Source organism: Periplaneta americana, chromosome 13, assembly GCF_040183065.1.
Source record: "Periplaneta americana isolate PAMFEO1 chromosome 13, P.americana_PAMFEO1_priV1, whole genome shotgun sequence".
Classification (NCBI taxonomy): domain Eukaryota; kingdom Metazoa; phylum Arthropoda; class Insecta; order Blattodea; family Blattidae; genus Periplaneta; species Periplaneta americana.
This window is the reverse complement of record NC_091129.1, coordinates 155,502,406-155,514,937: the sequence shown is the minus strand read 5'-3', so window position 1 is coordinate 155,514,937 and position 12,532 is coordinate 155,502,406. Positions and strand designations below refer to the sequence as shown.

At 35.6% G+C, this 12,532-nt stretch overlaps 3 non-coding genes across 3 annotated transcripts; all 3 read left to right on the top strand.

Annotated features, from left to right (window-relative positions):
- Positions 1 to 7,485: 7,485 nt before the first annotated feature.
- Positions 7,486 to 7,559, top strand: TRNAS-GCU (transfer RNA serine (anticodon GCU)). Its single transcript has one exon. It is a non-coding gene; the product is annotated as a tRNA-Ser (tRNA).
- A 217-nt stretch (positions 7,560 to 7,776) lies between these two features.
- On the top strand, positions 7,777 to 7,850 carry TRNAS-GCU (transfer RNA serine (anticodon GCU)). Its single transcript has one exon. It is a non-coding gene; the product is annotated as a tRNA-Ser (tRNA).
- Positions 7,851 to 8,067: 217 nt separating this feature from the next.
- On the top strand, positions 8,068 to 8,141 carry TRNAS-GCU (transfer RNA serine (anticodon GCU)). The gene has a single exon. It is a non-coding gene; the product is annotated as a tRNA-Ser (tRNA).
- The last annotated feature ends 4,391 nt before the right edge of the window (positions 8,142 to 12,532 follow it).

The window sequence follows — 12,532 nt, the reverse complement described above, 5'->3', positions numbered from 1 at the left end:
TTTGTATAATTAATTATTAATACACCATTGGAAAGTGTAGTTTCTCTAGATGGACATAATGCTATAATGTTATTACAGTAACTTCTGCGTGAATCGAGGACAGGTAAGATTAAAAATAGCTTCGTATGCACAGAAAACTTGATAGGCTATTCTGTACATTCATTTCCTGTATTTTCTAAAATAATTTTCATGACCAAATGAGTGTCTCTGGATCAAAATGATCGCATTTTAATTATGCAAATATAATTTAAATTAAGTAACATAATAAACGATTTATCCTTATATCAAACACGAATGTTCCCTGGATCAAATGTTCTATTTTAATTATGTAATTACTTTATATTTATTTCTAACGGGTGCAGCGGAGCGCACGGGTACGGCTAGTATATAAATGTACGCATCATTAAAAACACTCATGGAATTTCTGACTGTTTTACGGGGACTCGTAAGGAAACAAAATACAGACAGTAACAGAAGAAATTAATATGTGTTTATTTATTAAAATAAAAGAAAAGTCTTATGAATTTCGGTGTTTTTAAAAATACAGACTAATAATGGTCTAAACATTAATTATTTATTTTACTCGTAACTCTCGGAAATTATTCTCAATTCCAGTCCGCAACAATAGGAAATATTGATCACTGCCCCCTCGAATGTCAAAGAGATGACTAATTATAGGTATGTAGAGTCATAGAAAAATTTTTTGCCGCACAGACCTACTTTAGAATTCTGAGAAATGAGATACTGCGCATAATCCGAGCCATCTATATACAAAGCCGGAGCACTGAGTCGGCAACACTGTAATTAACTGTCAAGCGGATGCCTACGGTACAAAAGCACGTGTTTGTGTTAATGTCGATTTTCAAAATATTAATGTTATAAGAAGTGTGTGTCGATGAAATATGTTCACGATCGTACCAAACATTTATTATTTATATGTTATAAACTAAATGCTTATTGGCGATAAAAGCAAGACAACAAATGAAAATAAAATGGTTGCAGTCTCTGACAATTTTTACGGTTAATGATGACAAAGTTTTTTATTTTCATAATTTATATTCTAAATTTTAAATATTGTATAAACTACATTTTTATAGTCTTACTGTGGTTTGTGGTGTATCAGAATTCTAGCCAAATTGTTGGGTCTCGCCTGCTATATCAATAAAGTTACGCCGTTGGTTTTCAAAGTCATTGTAAACAGCTGTTTCGTGATCCCATAAATGTTGCAGTTTTGTTGAAGATTCGGAATGCCTGCTATACGTCAGAACTATCTATAATTTGTAGATGGATACACTCGCTTTGTTGGTTTTCAAGGTTTGTTTATTAATATAATTTTTGTGATAAATTAGTTATAAACAATGTTTCTTTTCACTTAGTATTTACAGGATTTAAAATTCACTGATTTTACGCTAATTGCCACATACGTAATAGATCATGTGTTTTGTTACGTATTATGTTAAAGATATGTTTCTGTAGTTTTTCATAGATCTTTATACTTGGCCTAACTGTATTTACATCCTCATACTTTATTATCCATAGTTTCCTCTGTTTATATTTTTATTTTATTTTCATAATTTACGTTCTTAGCTCGTTTTCTGTAGTTATATTTATTTAAAATTATATTTTAAAAAGTTTATAACAAATAATTCAGGATAACAATATTGTTATCGTGACTGGTCAGTTTCAAACTAAAACTGGCTTCATAGGCATCTGAAATAGAAAAGCACGACAGAAAATCGCATGAGATTAAAATGTATATGATATCCTAGATCTTTCACGTCAGAGGTGAAACAACATAAAGCGACAAAACATTGTCAATTTACTAGCCACGTAATGGTTAATTGATTGGAAAGTACGTCGTTATTTTATTTGTTTTTGGTACAAGTAACATTTCTTTAAATATTTATTTATTTTCCCTTGTATCATTAATAAAAAATACGTATGCTTTTATTTTTTTAAGTTACAAATGGCTGTATGCAAGTACTTATTCGGTATTCTGTAACTCAAATAAAATGCCATTTCGGATTCCGTAATAAATGAGGCGCTGACATGGGAAAGGTAGTAACTGCGAAAAACAAAATTTTTCAGTGGAAGCAAAAAACAAATTTATGAACATTTTCTCACTTACATTATTACAGAAACTGCTTTAAATGAAAGGCATACACTCACGTTTGTGTTACATATGAAATTTGAAAAGTTTGGCACAGATTTATCTGTGAAATCCTATTTTATGAAAGTGCAACATTGAAATCACTCCTTAGCAAAACTGAGAATTGACGTTATTTATACATTATGCACAAATGTTTCGGTAAAATGCATGATACTTTTCATCGAGGAAGTCTAACATAGATAACAAGTCTCTCTTTTTGGCATCAGGGACGACTGGTCTTCTTTCAAGGCGTTGCAAGCACTGCAAGTTAGTGATTGACGTTAATGACTGTCCTTTCTTAAAAATCCTGTGCTCTGTCCACATTTCAAGGTCATTAAATGACTGTCTTGTTTTTATTAGAGGAAAATCAGCTCTTGAGAGTCTAATCCAGTTGAGGGTGCTGATTTTGATAGGAGTTGTATTCAAAAACTTGTCACATTCTGCAGAAAAGTCGAAGAAATCCTCATCCTTCATCATTATTACATTATTAGGCCTTACCTCTTCTGGAACCATGGTCTTGCATCTTTTTTTTTCTTTTCTCTATGATGCCAAATTCCCTATCACATGGCATATAGGAATGTTCTGAAACCAGGAATTTCAAGTCCACTGAATCAAAATGTTTCTTCGCAATAATGTAAATCAGGACCATTAGAATCATTCGATTCTTATTCTGCCCTGCACAGTTATCAGCCCATATTTGTCTAGACACACTCTGATGTTGTGAAAGGAGTCACTACCTTCTCCGCGCCAACAGCTGTGCACATACAACTTACAACATCTAGTGACTACACAACACAGAACTGCACGCATTGTATTCTTCACCTGACATAATTAGGAACATTAAATCCAGACGTTTGAGATGGGCAGGGCATGTAGCACGTATGGGCGAATCCAGAAATGTATATAGAGTGTTAGTTGGGAGACCGGAGGGAAAAAGACCTTTAGGGAGGCCGAGACGTAGATGGGAGGATAATATTAAAATGGATTTGAGGGAGGTGGGGTATGATGATAGAGACTGGATTAAACTTGCACATGATAGGGACCGCTGGCGGGCTTATGTGAGGGCGGCAATGAACCTTCGGTTTCCTTAAAAGCCATTTGTAAGTAAGTAAGTGACTACGTTTCCAACTTCGTTTCATTACATACGGACATACTACCTTCTCTGTGCCATTGGCATGGCCATTTACTACCTTCTCAATGAAAAACCTAAAAATTCGAATTTTTGGCAGTTACGACCTTTCCCGTGTCAATGCCTCAAATTACTAACATCAATACACTGAATCTTGATCATATGCACTTACTTTTGTATAAATTAATGTCGAAAATGTACACGTAACAACGAAACCAAAGCTCTAAAAGTCATGCTTATTTTGCCTCCACCCGCTTCCATTCAGCGTTGCCAAACCTACCCATGCTCCGGCTTGTAACTGAAGATGGGTAACTTTCGGTGCTGGACCCCGGACTCATTTCACTGGCATTATCACTTTCATCTCATTCAGACGCTAAATAACCACTAAAATAAAATAAAACAATAAAAAAGATGGTTCTGGTATGAACAAAGGACATGCGACCTGGTTCACAAGAGGACTAGTTGAGGCAGGCCTAATAAAATTAGTTTTGTTTTGTTTTATGTCTGATCATGCGCACTGTCTCCTTTCTGGGACTTAAAAGTATCCGTGCAAGAAAGCTTTTTTCTAAGACTGTACATCTTTTATCAGGCAGTAGGAATACATCTCACTTGACGATGTGTCTGAAGAACAATTATATATACCTGAAGACAATCCTGAAGTCTGATTAGTGTAGGCCCTAATATGTTACTAGCCAGCGATATATGAAATGGAGAGGGAAAGGCACTATCCACCCTACCCAATTAATGGTGAAACAGCACATGAGGCAAAAAAATGTTTGAAATGCACCGAAACAAAATAACATTATTCACAAATAGAACTAACACACTTTTTGTAATTTTATTTGAAGTGTATGATAGAAATGTAAAATTTAATGACAAAAGAACTCCTACAGTACAATATTAGTGTAATGATATTATGCATGTTTTCTTAATTTATTTAGGAAATGAGAAAAAAATACAACATTATTACATGTTTTGCCGAGATATTTAATGTACGACATTTTTTTCATAAGGACAAGTAAAATACGATATTTTTAAGTTTGGTATGATATTCTAACTTTACTGATCTGGCAACTGCGCGATAGGCATTTTCTTCTCTGTCGCTCGCACCTGAATGTGCCGCATTTGCTGGAAGTTGACTCTTGTGGACTGACTTTCTTCACTACGCTTTTCACTTTTACTTGTCTAATTTTTTCTACGACAACCTTTACTACGTATTTTCATTTTCTCACGGCATAACGGTTGAAAATGGCTTGTATGTAAGTTACAGTTATCCTTGGACCTTGGAAAGGTGAAAACCTAGTACGAGGTGCGTATTATTATTATTATTATTATTATTATTATTATTATTATTATTATTATTATTATTATTATTATTATTATTGGAAGTGGTTGTATAATCGACTTATTTGCTCTGGTTGCTATTAAACTTTCAAACTGTTGTTGAAAAAGGCAATTTCAAATCGCATTAAGAACAAATCATCACGTACTTCACCTGCGAGATTCGGCAACGTTGACTTCTTCCATTAGTGTTCCCGCTCCAACCAAGCACATTACAACTGTCTGTGGTGAGTTTATTCAAATAATGAACGTTGGAAAGATTTTGTTTAATATAGATCCATAACGTTTTCAGAGCAAATTAAAAGCTACGGATGGTCAATAGCACATTCATCGGAATATAAAAATACTTCGTTGACTGTATACTGGAAAGGAAAGTAAAAAATAAAACTAATTACATAATGAAAAGAAAAGAAATTAGGATTGCTGACCTGTAGAAGTCGGTGTACGGTGACGAGTTTCTTCCCTCGATGGATGTGAAGAATTCAACGAAACTTCGAATTCACTCTCATCGCCTTAGTATTAATGTTCCTCTAAATGTTCTGTTATGTATATGAACCACTTACATACATTACAAACACAACTAATTTTGAACACTAATGTTATTTTCTTGAAATTATGTTCGTGACTGACACAATCGAAGGAATACTGTCCACTGTCGAGTTATTCGATAATTATCATTCGATTGTTGATTATAAATCCATTACGTCACATTGTTGACAAGTAACGCCATCTATGAGCTCAACCAGAAAGCACTAAGAGATGCTAGAGAGTTAACAATGAATTAAAAAAATAAAACAGAGCGTTTCCGGATCGGATTAAGTAATGGTTTTTTCACGCTAGAAACACACACTCAAATCCCACTGAGACCAACTGGAATGCGTGATGAAACAATACTTTTTTTTTAGAAACTCTTTATTTCCTCTATTTACAATTCTGCAGTGCTCGGGAAAAGTGACACAAGTCAGTTTCCACAAACCTTTTTTTGATAATTTATTGACAACTTACGGAACATCTGCTCGCTTGGAAAAAAAATACATAAGTATTTCCCCCATTACAGTAATTCATACAGAAAAAAATCAAATCGACATAAACCAGTGGAAGTTGTCAATAAATTATCAAAAAAGGTTTGTGGAAACTGACTTATGTCACTTTTCCCAAGCACTGCAGAATTGTCCTTTTAAATGCTGTAAACTGATGGATAGTAGACCTTAACCTCCTTTTTTTTTAGTAGGTTATTTTACGACGCTTTATCAACATCTTAGGTTCTTTAGCGTCTGAATGAGATGAAGTTGACAATGTCGGTGAAATGAGTTCGGGGCCCAACACCGAAAGTTACCCAGCATTTCCTCATATTGGGTTGAGGGAAAACCCCGGAAAAAACCTCAACCAGGCAACTTGCTCCGACCGGGAATCGAATCCGGGCCACCTGGTTTCGCAGCTAACCGTTACTCAATAGGTGTGCTTTACCTCTTAAAATGTATTTTAATCAAATGCATGTCATATATAATTTGAAATTTATAATTTCATGACAAGACTCTAAAACTTAAGAGAATGTAATTATACGATATGTAATAATATAACTTGTATTTTTTTAAATCCTTATTACTTTTCAACCGATATTCAATTCACGAAAAATAGCGTGTACCTAAAACCGTAACAGGTCAACAAGATTATTCAGTGACGTAATAAGGATGAACTTTACAAAATGAAATAAAGAATCGCAGACAGACACAACAATCAGTTTCGCCCTTGACCCTAAGAACATCTCACATAGGCTACACACTTAACCTTGATCTTTAGTCATGATATACTTCCAGGATTGAACCTTATCATCAGCTCCATATCCACATTTGTGAGTTTTGAACTTACGATATGTAGATATTCAAAATCGCAACTAGCTGGAGTCCCTGATCATATGTTAAAATAACACAAAACAATGGCTTGTGGCAACGCAAGACAAAGATCGAAATCCAAAGGGATAAATCTCTACTTACTCGCCGGGAATCGAACCAGGCTCTGCTGAATTTGAAGGCAGACATGCTATAAATTAAGCCGTACTGTAACTTTTAAGGTCCATTTAAGGAGAATAACTAACTAATCTTAAATTGTTCTCTATTTCATTTCCCCCCCTCAAAAAAAAAAAAAAAAAAAAAAAAAAGACAGAATTTTAGATTGAATAATTTCAAGGAAAAATTGTTCCGGAGCCGGATATCGATCCCGAGACCCTTCGCTTAGCGCGCGAACGCTCTACCGACTGAACTACCCCAGGACGGAGTCGTGTATAGTTCCTGGGGTAGCTCAGTCGGTAGAGCGTTCGGCACTAAGCGAAGGGTCCCGGGATCGATACCCGGCTCCGGAACAATTTTTCCTTGAAATTATTCAAACCTGCTTTACAGGGAGCTACTACCTGAAAGCCAGATTTGTATAATACATTCGTTACTGGAGGTACGTTAACAGAAAGCCACAATTTAAGTCACACAGTATTGTGTGCACTCATAGTTGAGTTCTGGCGTCTTATCAGCTCATTTGAGTTGTGTGGATATAAAAGGAAAAATTGTGACGGTGTCGTGTATAGTTCCTGGGGTAGCTCAGTCGATAGAGCGTTCGGCACTAAGCGAAGGGTCCCGGGATCGATACCCGGCTCCGGAACAATTGTTCCTTGAAATTATTCAAGCCTGCTTTACAGGGAGCTACTACCTGAAAGCCAGATTTGTATAATACATTCGTTACTGGAGGTACGTTAACAGAAAGCCACAATTTAAGTCACACAGTATTGTGTGCACTCATAGTTGAGTTCTGGCGTCTTATCAGCTCATTTGAGTTGTGTGGATATAAAAGGAAAAATTGTGACGGTGTCGTGTATAGTTCCTGGGGTAGCTCAGTCGGTAGAGCGTTCGCGCGCTAAGCGAAGGGTCCCGGGATCGATACCCGGCTCCGGAACAATTTTTCCTTGAAATTATTCAAACCTGCTTTACAGGGAGCTACTACCTGAAAGCCAGATTTGTATAATACATTCGTTACTGGAGGTACGTTAACAGAAAGCCACAATTTAAGTCACACAGTATTGTGTGCACTCATAGTTGAGTTCTGGCGTCCTATCAGCTCATTTGAGTTGTGTGGATATAAAAGGAAAAATTGTGACGGTGTCGTGTATAGTTCCTGGGGTAGCTCAGTCGGTAGAGCGTTCGCGCGCTAAGCGAAGGGTCCCGGGATCGATACCCGGCTCCGGAACAATTTTTCCTTGAAATTATTCAAACCTGCTCTACAGGGAGCTACTACCTGAAAGCCAGATTTGTATAATACATTCATTACTGGAGGTACGTTAACAGAAAGCCACAATTTAAGTCACACAGTATTGTGTGCACTCATAGTTGAGTTCTGGCGTCTTATCAGCTCATTTGAGTTGTGTGGATATAAAAGGAAAAATTGTGACTGGGTCGTGTATAGTTCCTGGGGTAGCTCAGTCGGTAGAGCGTTCGCGCGCTAAGCGAAGGGTCCCGGGATCGATACCCGGCTCCGGAACAATTTTTCCTTGAAATTATTCAAACCTGCTTTACAGGGAGCTACTACCTGAAAGCCAGATTTGTATAATACATTCGTTACTGGAGGTACGTTAACAGAAAGCCACAATTTAAGTCACACAGTTTTGTGTGCACTCATAGTTGAGTTCTGGCGTCCTATCAGCTCATTTGAGTTGTGTGGATATAAAAGGAAAAATTGTGACGGTGTCGTGTATAGTTCCTGGGGTAGCTCAGTCGGTAGAGCGTTCGCGCGCTAAGCGTAGAGTCCCGGGATCGATACCCGGCTCCGGAACAATTTTTCCTTGAAATTATTCAAACCTGCTTTACAGGGAGCTACTACCTGAAAGCCAGATTTGTAGAATTTTAAATTGTTTATAGTTGCTCTTGAAGTGATGAAAAGCTCGTAACAATTTTTTCTTGATTAAGTTCAACAATTGGCTCAATTTATCGTGAACTTTATTGTAATATCAAGTATATTTACATACATTAAGTTGAATATGAAAAACAGTACAAGAGGAGCAGAGAAAGGACAACGAATATAATGCAAATAATGATGTCATAAAATGCACTGCACCATTTTACCACGAAATAATAATGGTGTATTATATTCAAGAATGTTTTTCATATGCCCTCACATGGTGGCACATGTTCACAATACACAACAGATGAATGCGTACCTCTCCTGCGAGGCAAATACAAAGGAAGGGAAGCAGGTGGTTTAGAGGTCACCTAATTCAGCTGCGAACGTTTGGTCAAGCGGAATACCGGAAATGCATTTTAAAATATCGCCTGAGGAGGACCAACTTCGGTCTATGCTAAGACCTACAAAGGCAAAATTCTGGGAACAACGTGTTTCTAAATAAAATATAACATAATGGCATTGAAGAACCTATAGCACCTAACAAAAATTCCGATGTTCATTTTGTTTAATGTTGATATCAAACAGCACAAATGCGTCATTTTCACACGTCATGTTCCACAAAATTGTTACAATTTCTACAAGATTTTGTAACATCATTCATACAACATATAACTGACGTGTCGATTTAAGGGGAGAGGATGGTATTTTTTTTAACTTTTTTCCTATTTGGTGTAAAATATTAATTTTTTGTATGTAGAGAGCTCATAGCTGTAGCAACTCGACCAAATATAAATATTTTGGAAAAAAAAAAATTGGGGGCCCAGATTATAGCCAATGAAGGATTTTACTAAAACCGATACATCTGAACCATTTTTAAAGACAGATTCAAACAGTTTTTTGCAATGTACTTGCAAAAGCATGATCTACAAACTGCCTGTAACAGAATTTTGATATTAGTCCCTACATTTGTAAAATAAACAATTAAAATTTAGTAATACTTTTTTGATTTCCTTTTTCGCAAACAAACGGACATATCTTAAAAATGAAGTCAATTAACAAAATTCTGTTACAGAGGAAAGTTTCCTAATAGTCTAAAGAATGTGTGTTCTAAATTTCATGCATGTATCTTTAATAGTTCAGAAATTGTATCCATTTTTGTCTGGCAATGTAGAAAAAAAAAATGAAGTTACCGGAAACAACTATAAAAGGGGACTGTGATTTAAAAATCCATACCGCAGGAAGTTTAAAAATGGCGTCTCAAAATCCGCTAAGGACACAAATGCCCACAAAATGTTATGCAATGCATTCCACACATATCACAGAGTAAAGAAATTTTCGAAAATTTACTCATTTTTCACCAAAAAATATCGCCCTCTTCCCTTAAAGAATTTAATCGATGATAACTATGGTGTAAAAAACCTTCAGTTGCAGAGTAATTTCTTATATGGAAATTACTTTAACACATTCCATGTATTATTTTTTGTTTAGTTATTTATACAACCTTTAACATCTGTGGTCATATCGCGTGTCTAGGATATAGTAGGCCGTTTTCGCTATTGCCGAGTTTGTATTGTAGATGGCCTGTGTTCATAACTGATTTAGATTCCAATTAATGTATATGATACTGGTGATTTCGGCGGTGATGAATCGTGGCATGTAAATTTCCAATCCGGCATTTGTCTTTGTGACTGAGGAAAATCACGAAAAACTCAGATTGGTCGGCCACGGGGTTTGAACCTGGGACCTCCAGAAAGCGAGTTTCACGCGCTACCATCTGAGCCAACTCACTTGGTTATTCCATATATTATAATCTTGATATTATTAATATTTAAATGTATTATCTTTTTATATTATTCTGTGTTATGCAAACTCGTAACCGAGTTAAAAAAAACTACATTTGGTTTAAGAAACGAAACCATTCATTTCTTCTTCTCCCCTCTTCTCAAATACCGTATATCTTAAACTTTCGAATTACTAAATAAATAATTACAGTTTTATCTTTCTGAGAAATTATTATTCATTTACCGGTACTAAAATAAAAAAAAAAGTTACGAATTATTAAGACAATAGACTGCAAATATTGGTTGAGAAGGGCCATATTACAAGATAACTTTTCAATAAATATGATCCAATTACAGCTTTTAATTCAAGTATAATCCAGGAGGGATGGAAATTAGGAGTTATCTAAGAACAGAGAAGAAATATATCTAGACTATCCAAATATACATATATTTCATAAAAACGATAGGATACAAATTACTAGTGCAAGTACATAATTTTCTATATACGTACACGATTCAATAAAGCTTGACCAAAGTTCAAGTTGTACCAATATTCTTGCACTTTTCAATCATAGTTGCATAAATGGAAGAACTTAAAACTTTTTCATATTTCAGTGTCACCTGAAAGGCCAAGTAAGAGGCTATGAAGTATGTGATCTTTAAAAATGAACGAAATGTATAATTTTGTCTTGTCAATTATTTCGACAAAAAAAAAACTCCACTTAAAATGGTGCAATAATTTTTGTACCCTAAAACATAGGTTTCAAGAAAAGAAAAAACATACAAAAGTTTGTGAATGAAACCCACATCATTAAATCTAGTTACACAAAGATCCTTAATTAAGTTGTATTAAATGTTTATTTTGCTTGTTGTTTAGTCAACTGTCCGAAGACAGGTTTGAGCCTCATAAGTGACACCAATAAAGCATCACTCATAAGGCGGCTAAGCCAGGAGATAATGGGGTATTCCCAGTGATTTTTTCTGGCAGAATACGTCAGAACCTTTTTGTTGTATTTTTCATCATGGAACCGAAAATAATGTTAATAAATGTTTTTAACATAAATTTTCTTTGAATTGTCCTTACAACTTCCAAGTCTTAAAGTTGGACGAAAAGGAGATTAAAAACCACAAAATTTCATACACTGGACGGTAATCATCTTCCCATCTGTTATAATATACATACCACAGTTTTCTCCAAAAGAAAAGCACTGGGTATGCGGTACCTAGTAATTCTCCAGTATACAAAATTAAATCTGAATTTAAAATGTGCATCTTTTTTAACTGTATACAATTAGGGTGCTATTCATAGACATTTCGCTAGCCCGCGCTATGAGCGTGCTAAACTAGCCCCGGCTATCGACTGGTTACTTCTACAGGATTCATATCATATCATATATTGCTAACATTGGTTTATGAATACGAAAAACGTTAGTTCGCTGATCATCCACCGGAAACCTGAGCTAAGAATGTCTATGAATATGGCCCTTATTAAAGTTTACTACTAATTATTATAAAAATATCCCTATACATCCTGCAGCTCTGTAACGAAGCAAAATCAAATCTAAGTAATGTGTCAGCTGGAATCAGTGGCCAACAACACCCACAAATAAATTATAATAAACTACTGTCCAATACTAATTTTCATCATAGAACATTATATATTATTATTATTATTGTTATTATTATTATTATTATTATTACTACTACTACCAGTAGGCCTTATTTTCAAAAAGGTTGATACCACTGGTCTAAAGTAAAATGTCTGACTTGCATTATGAAATGGTTAGATTTTCTCACATTTTGGCCAATGTACAGGACTGATGCCCACACATCTTGATGAAGGGATCATTGTGCTAACCACATGTTACCTCCATACTGATTGGATGATTGTTCACATCTGCTGAGGCATGTGAACTTAGATCAGCAGCCAGCTGGTTGGTCTTTGCCTATCATGGGCTGAACACTCTATATTTGTATATATTATTTTAATATACCGAAGTATTATGGTGTTACCATGAAGATATTCTGCGTCACCGTGCGATGAAAGAGTAGTGGAACAGAGAAAAAATTCTCTTCTGCACCGTGATTTGAACCTGGATTTTCAGCTCTATGTGCTGATGCTTTATCCATTAAGCCGCACCAGATTCCCATCCTGGCCACTAGAGGGAACCAAAGAGGTAGAACTTAAACCGAGAGGATTTGATCTGATGGGAATCCGGTGTGACTTAGTGGATAAAGCATCAGCACGTA